At 33.5% G+C, this 9,126-nt stretch overlaps 2 long non-coding RNA genes across 6 annotated transcripts in view; both read right to left on the bottom strand.

Annotated features, from left to right (window-relative positions):
• Positions 1-5,102, bottom strand: part of LOC113431831 (uncharacterized) — a 97,841-nt gene extending 92,739 nt beyond the window's left edge. The window contains exon 1 of one of the 5 annotated variants that reach the window (XR_015750087.1): positions 4,751-5,102. This is a non-coding gene — a long non-coding RNA (uncharacterized LOC113431831). The remainder of the gene's footprint in view (positions 1-4,750) is intronic. The other 4 variants (XR_015750094.1, XR_015750088.1, XR_015750089.1 and 1 more) reach the window with 4 other exon arrangements.
• Positions 5,103-6,435: 1,333 nt separating this feature from the next.
• The window catches only part of LOC148130204 (uncharacterized), a 156,086-nt gene continuing 153,395 nt past the window's right edge, over positions 6,436-9,126 (bottom strand). The window contains exon 4 of the long non-coding RNA XR_015750095.1: positions 6,436-6,477. This is a non-coding gene — a long non-coding RNA (uncharacterized LOC148130204). The remainder of the gene's footprint in view (positions 6,478-9,126) is intronic.

The raw sequence follows: 9,126 nt of genomic DNA, 5'->3' as shown, positions 1-9,126 counted from the left end.
TTTTCATCATTTTTATATAAAAGTAATTATCTTACTTTTACTTAAACTATTTACTTAAAATATTCTGGTTTTTTCTTGCCTGCGTTCTAGCTTGTATCTTTTCTTTATGGAGCGTTTATTCATTCCAGAAGAAATGGGCAAAAGTGCAGAATAGTTAAATATTTTATATATTTAATGGGCATTACCATGCTATATGTTTTAACTTGGCAGCCAATTGCAAAGAATTGTTCTTTGCACACTAAGAATACAAAGTCAGACCATATAAGCAGAAAAAAAAAATCAAAAGAAATACAGAACTGGAAAGTTTAAAAAAATAAAAAATTGAGCTCCTCAATAAAATCATATAATTTGTGCCAATGCAAAAGGAGCCAGAATGGCTTCACTAAGGATCAAGAGAGATTAGTATCAACATGCTTGGGAGAACTGAAATTTAAAAACACTCTTTGAAAACAAACGGAAAGTAATAGTTGGAGAAGAAAAGAAGGATGGGGAAAAAACAGAACAATCAAAACAATGGGAATGAGGACTGCCCTGCTTAAAATGAATGTCTGATTGGAAGTGTGAACAAAAACACTTCTGTTAAGAAAGTGAATAAATACAGCATTTCTGCTGTATCTTTTTTGGCTGTGTATGATAGAATGAGGGAAGCAGCTTTTTGAACATCATTGAGTTACAAAGATGTTTACATATAAATCTGACTTTAGAAATTTGAGATGTAGTATTTATAACATTTCTAAAGCACAGACATGGGATGCTGGCAGTGTTGTATTAAACAAATTAACAAGATATAATGTTTAATATGGCTTTCATTTAATGAAGGAGCTTTAACACACTCCTACTCAATTGACTCTCCACATGTTTCAGAAATACACATATGCCTAACAATATTATACTTCAGAAGCAGAAGGCAGTACAAACCTACAAAGATGAAAAGATAATGGAAAATGTAAGACTTAGATCGCAAATTACAGGAAGTCAAAACATAAGAATAATTAGTGGTAAATACATTTGTACTGCAATTGATGAAGCCCAATATAAAGGTGACAGCTGAAATGCTTACACGGTATCTTCTGTTAGTTAATCAATAGTGCTATATCTGGCACCAGTTAATAGAGACAGTGTAATTCTATCACTTAATATTTTTAAGCAAACATACAAAAGATGAAAACGTACATACATCATCAAGAAGAGTGACAATAAATATTTAAAAACAGCATTATGTGCTTCAATTAATTATGAAGTTTCTGATATCAGGAAATAACTGTCTATTACCTAGCCATTGATTTACGCAAGTAGGAATAAATGATCCAATTTGAATTTGTTTAGTTATCTTTTTTTCAAGTTGTTTCTCTTTCTTCATCATCCCTTCCTGATCTTTTTTATAACGTTAGGGTTATGTTAATTTATGGAAATCTATATAGTCTTACACTTTTTTTTCCTAAAATACATAAATTTGTCAATGCAGTTTCATAAACAATTTTCCTAATGCAGGATGTGTGTGTGTTGTATATGCATGTGTTTTTTATGCATACCTGTCATTAGTATATACATTTTGTACATATATTTTCATTTGCAAATTCACACATTTATACATTTATAATGTTGTTTCACCTCATGCACTGGTTTCAGAAGGGCAAATCAAATTTGTACTACTTTACATATTGAGAAATGATTGTGATGTGGAATTTCTTGGATATCCCGCATTTCTTCATGATGATCTTTCAACCAAAAATACTATTAAACTCTTAATTTATAACTATTTCACTGTAAATATATTTGAAGGTAACCATTTGCCAAATAAATGTCATTAATACATGTTAGAACAGTGTGCTTTTTTCAGTTAGTTTATAGTGTGGTTGGAATCAGACTTAGAACAAAGTGCAATTTATATTCTCTTGAGCCTTTCTTTCGCTGAAGGGACGTTTTTGTTTTGATTAGGCTAAATTCCTTGACTTCAAGCTTCATATATCATAATTCTACCTGTATAATCCTTAACAATCCCCTTACATACTCCAATTCATCTAATATTGAATAATGTTCCAAAAGATCCAACTTCCAAGTCTGTTAATCTGAAAACTAATGCATGCCATTTATTAACTAAATTTGTCTCCTTCTATATTAAACATTTTGAAGACTTCATCTACTGACCTTTTTAAAGAGGAAGCATCATCTTTATAATCTCAAATCTCAGACACCTTCAATTGTATTTTCAATATTACAGGATATATAACAGAATTAAATTATAAAACATTATTCAACAGAACTCTTATTACAATATTAAAACACTGCTTTAGGTCTCCCAATTGATGCCTAATTGGGAGACAGCAATCAGTTTTGAAAACCATTAGCTAATTCCTTGTATCTAGACATAAAGTGGACCCCTAAAATCAATGGGACTAATCATGCACTTCTTCCTGCATGTTAAAGAAAATAAATATATTCCTTAAAAATATTACTTTGTGTACTTAATTAAATCAAAAATTTTACTGGTAACGCATTAGGTATCACGCTGCATTACAGTTGCAATTTTAGCTAATTGTTTTAAGGAAAAAAAGTTAAGCATTAATGTGTTTTTCAAGCATATAAAACTCCCAAATCATTTTCTCTGCTAGCCTGAGATCATTATTACATTAGGCTGGGATACAAAATCCAAACAAGTCAAACCAGTAATTTTCATCTAACAGAGGGGGGGGGGGAGAAGCCCTGCTGTATTTCTTCAATAAGCAGTTTATGCCAGGGGAAAAAACATCTTAAAAAACCAAATCTTTCTGAAAGAGTTTTTCTAATATGCACGGGACATTAAGTAAAAGTGAACATTTTTTGTAACAACAAAATCTGATGCTATTCAATGAACTAATATAAAACAGTGAGCCTCTATCAGAAGAATACATTTATTTACATATCTTTTGTATAGTCAGTGATAATAAAATAGCAGACAAACATTATGTGGGAGATGTTATGGAATATATATACAAAAGTGAACCAATTTCCATCTGGCTGGAGAATGGAACGCTAGGCATTCATTTCAATTTACATGCTGTCTCATCATCATCAGATATCAGAAACGAAACACCAATGAAAGAGAAAGTGAATGCCAATTTCCTCCTTCTGGAGCCAAGTTTTCAGTGGCTCTTTAAAATAATAGATAGTTGTTTGCTGAGAGTGGCTTGTTCCATACCATTAACTCAGAACAAAACGTATTTTGAGTAAGAGAGCAGTGTTTACTTCTAATAAATGATTTAATACATGCCACATTTATCACTTGGAAACAAAGACATTTAGTCACAATTTTAGACATAAATCAAGGTAGATAGAATTAATGTAAAAAAGGATTGCCTTATTCCCTAAAATGGCAAAGAGAGAGGTCAGACTGGCCATAGCAACCAAGAATAGTCTTTTAAACATTTAGAAATACTTAAGCAATCACTAAAAAGAGCTGAAATCTTTCTTTAATCTTCTGGAGTGTGAAAGTCAAAATTAAAAAGATCAGATCACCCTATGCCCATCACAATAGATCCAAAAGGAAAAAGCATTTTCTTGTCCTTGCATCACATTGAATAAATAACATGCATTCCAGCTGAAATGAATATGTTTTAAAGCAAACTGGATTTCAACGTTATTTTTCCATGAAGAAGCATAATTACATAATTATAAAATGAAACTTAGAAATGGGTGATTGAATATAATGCATGTCTCTCATATAATGCACACTGCTTTCAAATTGCCTCTTTTGCTGTATTTTACAACCAATACAAAATAACTAGTTCTATACACAGATAGTATTTTGCTGAACCCATTAGGTCTTTTAAAAGGATTGTTCACTGTAGCTGGGTTTTTTTGAACTAACCAATAATAATTTGTGGCTTTTGTTTCATCATCATAAATAACAAAAGGCACATATTAGACCTTTTAAAACTGTTTTGTGTTTCACTGTATAATTCAATTTATTTTGCTAACATTCTTGGCTATCTTTTTAAGATATAACTTAAAATTTATGGGTCAAACTGTTTTTCCTCAATTGCTATGAATTTCTCTGAATTACATATTTAGGAAATTGCTTACCAATAATCTACTACACACCTATGATGTAGGGAGAATCACCGTATTATTTATTTATGCAGTTTAAAAAAAAACCTACCTAGTTCTGTTATGCTCAGCAATGTGTTTTGTTAACATTGCATTGTGCTAATATTTTAGATAGTTGACATTTTTCTAATGCAAAAATATACTTCCAATTAATATAAAGTACTCAGAAAACAACATATTAAAGTTTAAACTTTACACCTGCATAAAAAATATCCCTGAGATCTTCTGCTTCAGCCCTTCGTGTAGATTATGTTATTTGAACTCGGCAGGGAAGTTCATTAATTTTTTAAGTCTTTGACCTCAGGACAGGCAAGGGTGTAAAAAAGTAAAAATTGGGACGGAAAGCCAGGGCGAAGGGACGTTTTTCACTCTGAACTCTAACGAACAAGTAAGCACTCTAACCCCAAGGACCATCCCCTCCCTTCTGCAAAAAGAAGGGGGGGAGAGAAAAGAATCCATTTCGGCTGCCGAATGTTAAAAGCCACTCGAATTCGAAGAGTTCTCATCTCCGAAAAAGCGGGGCAAGTCAGTTTCTCCATGGGCAATATATGCCTACGGTCCGGGCTTTGCAAAGAGCTTCACCCTGAAAATAAGGTAAGCCTAAGATAAAACCCTTGTCTTCAAGGACCCGAAAAGTCTGGAGGAAATAAAGAGTCTCCCTTACCCCAACTTGAAAGCCGAACGAAGCTCCTTAGTTGTTGTCATCTCCCGGGGGCCCCTCTTCACGCCATGGCGACGGGTGCTGCACTGGGCTCGGTTGTAGCGGTGACACTTAAGCTGCCTGCTCAGACCAGTGGGAGGGGGGGGGCGGCGGAGGCGTGAGCGCGCGCGCGCCCGCCTGGAAGAGGCGAGGAGCGGCATGTACTTCTTCTGCAGAGAGAGTGTCTGACTGAAGTAGTAAAGGGGAAAGGCATCCCTGCTGAGTTCTAGACCGAGAACATCACGTTCAGGCCAAGTCAAGGCTGGCTAGAAATGATTAAAGCTCATTTGGCCCCTCCTCATGCAACAGCCGAGATTCCTTCTCGCCTTCCTCGCGGGAAAGTGGTGCTCTTATTATGCATTCTCCCGGAGGAAGTCTCAGCGTAGTAGGCAAAGCTTTTCCCAGATTACTTGGTCCCCGCCCAGCGGTCCATGCAGAATACAGGTACCTATTGTTCCCCGGACGCTGCAAACAGCCGCCCAATCTCTGGCAGATCTCAACAACCACTGAGCCTGAATTTATTTATTTTTCAACCCTCCACAATCCTCTGAAGCTCCCTATGGGTTAAATGCAATGTTTGGTGGGGGGTTTTTTGTTTGTTTTTGCTTCACAAAAACCCAAGAAATCGTATTTGTCTGTGTGCGCACATGCACGTGTACTCTTAAAAAGCACACTCAATCGCATAATGAAAAATATGGTTAGGAAACTAGGTGGTACTTTGAGGAATTGAGTTATACCTCCGAGAAAAAGGTCTAAATAATTTGTGCTACTTGTAGCCCGGTGTATGTTGGCTAACCTTAAAGCCTGCAAACTATTTCCTATTGCTGATGTCAGTCTTGTTATATTCCGAATGATATATGTATGCAAGTAAGAATTTTTCACCAATAATAACTGTCTTACGTTTCAGTATTCATTACAGTATGAGCTGTATCCATTGTATTTCTAAATAGATATTTCATCGAGAAAAAATATTTATTCCTCAACAGATTGAACCCAATTTGATTTATTTATAAATGGTGCCCCTCAACTTTGGATTTTATAAACTACAAGTAATTCTCCTTCCAAATAAAAGTAAAAGAATACATAGCAAAGACAAAATTAGAGAAAACTAAGAAGAGTTACACTTTTTAAAATTCACAGGACTAAAGTCCGAGCACTGCACGTTCAAAGTCTGCAAAGAAAGTTTCAGATCAAATTGGTATTCTGTTGCATGTATTCATTTTTGTTTTAACATATCCTTTAAAAAAGCAATGGAATTTGAGTATGAGTTTGAGAATATGACTTGAGTGCTTTTTTCTTACATGGAAAGGATCACAATAGATTGTTGTTATTAAAAGGAAGTCATATGTGCTCTTTCCTAAGTGAACTGCTATAACATAAGACCTTCTATAATATATTTTCAGTTGTAAAAGATAAAATGTTCCACAGTAAGGATGAATAATATAATTCAAAACAATGAATCTTGACCAAGCCATTTTAATGCAGATTTTTACAGAAAGGAACAAGAGATACTTTAAGGAAATGATGCCAAAGTCTATAAATTTCCTATGCATATGAAATATTTTATGATAAAATTAAAAAGTATAAAAGATACTCTAAAATAAATATGGTCAAATTTATTATAGTTGAAAAAAATCAATTACATAGATGTCCTGTTGCTTCCTCAAGTAGCTCAAACTGGCAGGGTCAGCCTGTTTAAAAAAATTAGATACTTTCTCAAATCAGTTTTTCTCAAATGTATCCATTTGTCACACATTAACCCAAACTTGTTTTAATAGTGTTATCCCATGTCACTATGAAAATGCTGTTTTGCAAGCAATAAAATAGCACTGAGAAACGTGAATAAAGATACAGCTTTATAGCACCACGATGTCTCAAGTCTAACAGTTCCAAGTAGTGTGCAGTGACATTTTAGTATTCCTAAAAGATTCCCATCCAGACTATTAAAAGAGAATATTTCTCAACTTTCTTGCCTAGACAAGTTATCACTTTTCCTTAAATATGTAGTCTACTTGTTCTACAGCTTAAACATATTTAACCTTCTCCTAAAGCTTTCATATGGTGCATTCAGTGATGTAAACAAAATCACCTACTCTTTATTTGCCATACTATTAATCAGAAGCCTGACATCTTAAATGCTCCTTACATAAGTGGACTATACCAAGATTAGAACCATGGCACAAGCAATATAGCTGCTTAACTTTTCTAATTGTAGATGGGTGGAATTGCTTCTCAAAGCTTCAGAGAAATTACACCACCCTAATATGTTATTTGAGAATCATATGAAACCATTATTTAACTCAAAAGGAAACTAGATTTGCTTCCTGCAAAATTTTCCCTTTTGGTAAAAATAGAATAAAAAAAGTTTGCAACAATAGTTAGTGTACTATATTCTGAAAAAAATGGGTTAAAAGCTTTTTAAAAGCTAAGAGAGTATTTAATTCAACTGCATATATGTTGGATATCCTATTCATAAAGTGCCTGATAGATGACTGTCTCCATTCTTTATTTTTTGATAATCCCTTCTGGCCTCTCATGATGGCCTAATCAAGACATCTCTAGACATTCTGGACTAGTCCAAGGGTCTGCAATCCTGGCCACTTTAAGACTTGTGGACTTCAACTCCCAGAATTCTGGGAGTTGAAGTCCACAAGTCTTAAATAGGCCAGGGTTGCAGACCCTTGGACTAGTACATCACTACAGTATCATAAAGAATATTACTCAGAAGGTTTTCTCCAGTTTCACTCTATCTAGATCTGTTAACATTTCTCCAAAAAAGCCATGTGTTTAGTTTATTACCATGTTCTCCATATGTCATTACACAAAAATTATGATATAACTATACTTTTAGCACAAAATGCTTTAACTTTGAGTGTTTTTCAGAAAAAAATATTTTCAATTTAAGAAGGAGAAACAAACATATTCCCATAGCAAGAGTTCTTACAATTCTCTAAGATTCATTTTGTTTTCTGGGTTGCTTGAAATGATTTGATTTACACAAAAACTAAGGTGGAATGGAGTGAACATGGTTTCTTTTCGTGCATGATCAGCTGGTATATGCAGATGATATTTAAAGTTGCAGTTATAGCCTTCCCTTCAACTAACTCAGTGTTATCTATGATGATTTGTTTATAGTTATACAGTTTTAATGTATTAGCAAGAAATCACTTAGATCTAGAAATATGTGTATCTCTCTCGCTCTCTTTCTGTGCCTGTGTCTGTCAAGCATACCCAGAAAATACTCAGCTTATATCAGCTTCATTTAATATTTGCTTTATAAATCTGGAAGCATATTTTCTATCACACATTTCATCTCTTATGTATTTAAAATAGTAGCTTTCCTACTATAAGATTTAAAGAAATTTAATGAAGAGTTGCTAGAGAAGAACTATGATAATTCAGTTAGCTCTTAGATATAAATTATTTTTAAATACCAACTTACATTCTACAATATTGGTTCATTTCTGGAATCAGTATGTATTAGGACCTAAGCAAGTTTGCTATTCATTGGTTTGCAGCCTATATCAGTTAGATGGAGCCAAAACTACTGACTAAAATATCCATTGTAAAAAAACGTTTAAAAAGATCAAAATTCAGTTATAAAGTTAGTTGTAACAGTAGTTGACAATTGATAGTCTGGAATCCCCCAACCAATGGGTGTTATAATCTTATAGATGCTAATGAAGTTGCTTTAATATTTAGGATTCTGGAAAAGCCAATTTGGCCAAAGTTTGACATTATATAATTTATTAAACTTATAAGCCTCAAATTACTGAAACAAATTACTTTTTAAGAATTGTTTTCATAGAAATAGAGTCAGACAGTAGGCAGTGCACAAATTACAGCAGTAATTTGTAAACAAAAAATTACTGACAGCTTTTGTTTATCAAATATTCCTGCTATATTGACCTTCTTATGATATGATAAAGATATGTTGAAAAAAACCTTCCAGATGATAGTTCATTAGCTCCGATGAGAATTCTGTCTATCTGAAAACTCATCAGAAATCACACAGGTGGAGGTAGAGTTTTCAGCTGCTCACCTTGGGTGGATAGAGTTTTCAGCCACCCACCTTGCTCTAGGCACAAATGTACATCTCAAAGGTCTTTAGATATAATATATATTTCTGAAGAGAAAGAGATGTTTTTATGACATTGTTTTGTCTGCAATTTTAATACTGATATTTGTTTGTTTTCCCAGTTTCTGTTCTTCCTCTATTCTTCTTAGCTAGAAGCAAAAGGTGAAAACCTTTCTCAGAAAAATAACAAAATAAAATGTAATATTCTTAAATAAAATGAAATAAAAAGATATTTCACAAAAATGTGTGGTTTATACTCTTC

The sequence above is a fragment of the Notechis scutatus genome, chromosome 6 (genome assembly GCF_049901735.1).
Source record: "Notechis scutatus isolate UNSWTSFEM ecotype Mainland chromosome 6, rNotScu1.2, whole genome shotgun sequence".
Lineage (NCBI taxonomy): Eukaryota > Metazoa > Chordata > Lepidosauria > Squamata > Elapidae > Notechis > Notechis scutatus.
Note: the sequence above shows the minus strand (reverse complement) of the source record. Positions and strands in the feature narration are given on the sequence as shown.